This window comes from Capsella rubella, unplaced genomic scaffold (assembly GCF_000375325.1).
Source record: "Capsella rubella cultivar Monte Gargano unplaced genomic scaffold, Caprub1_0 scaffold_279, whole genome shotgun sequence".
NCBI lineage: Eukaryota > Viridiplantae > Streptophyta > Magnoliopsida > Brassicales > Brassicaceae > Capsella > Capsella rubella.
Genome location: NW_006238650.1, coordinates 4,642 through 4,902, shown reverse-complemented (window position 1 = coordinate 4,902; position 261 = coordinate 4,642). Strand labels below are relative to the sequence as shown.

Below are 261 nucleotides of genomic sequence, written 5' to 3'. Positions count from 1 at the left end.
GACGGGTGCGATTGGAGCGGTATTTCCAGTCGATGAGGTGCCCGGAGGCGTATCGGGTGGACCTATCGGCCCACTACTTGGCGGGTGATGCACATTTGTGGTGGCGGAGTGTGCTGGCAAAGAGGGGGCAGGGATTGGCGGTGTGGGGAGATTTCTTGTTAGAGTTTAATGCCAAGTATTTTCCGGCGGAGGCATTGGACCGGATGGAGTCGCAGTTCCTGGCGTTGACTCAGGGGGAGCGGTCGGTGCGGGAGTACGACT

General features: G+C 59.4%; 1 protein-coding gene across 1 annotated transcript in view; it reads left to right on the top strand.

Annotated features, from left to right (window-relative positions):
• The window catches only part of LOC111829285 (uncharacterized PE-PGRS family protein PE_PGRS54-like), a 1,421-nt gene that overhangs the window by 586 nt on the left and 574 nt on the right, over positions 1 to 261 (top strand). The gene's annotated exons all lie outside the window — the stretch shown is intronic.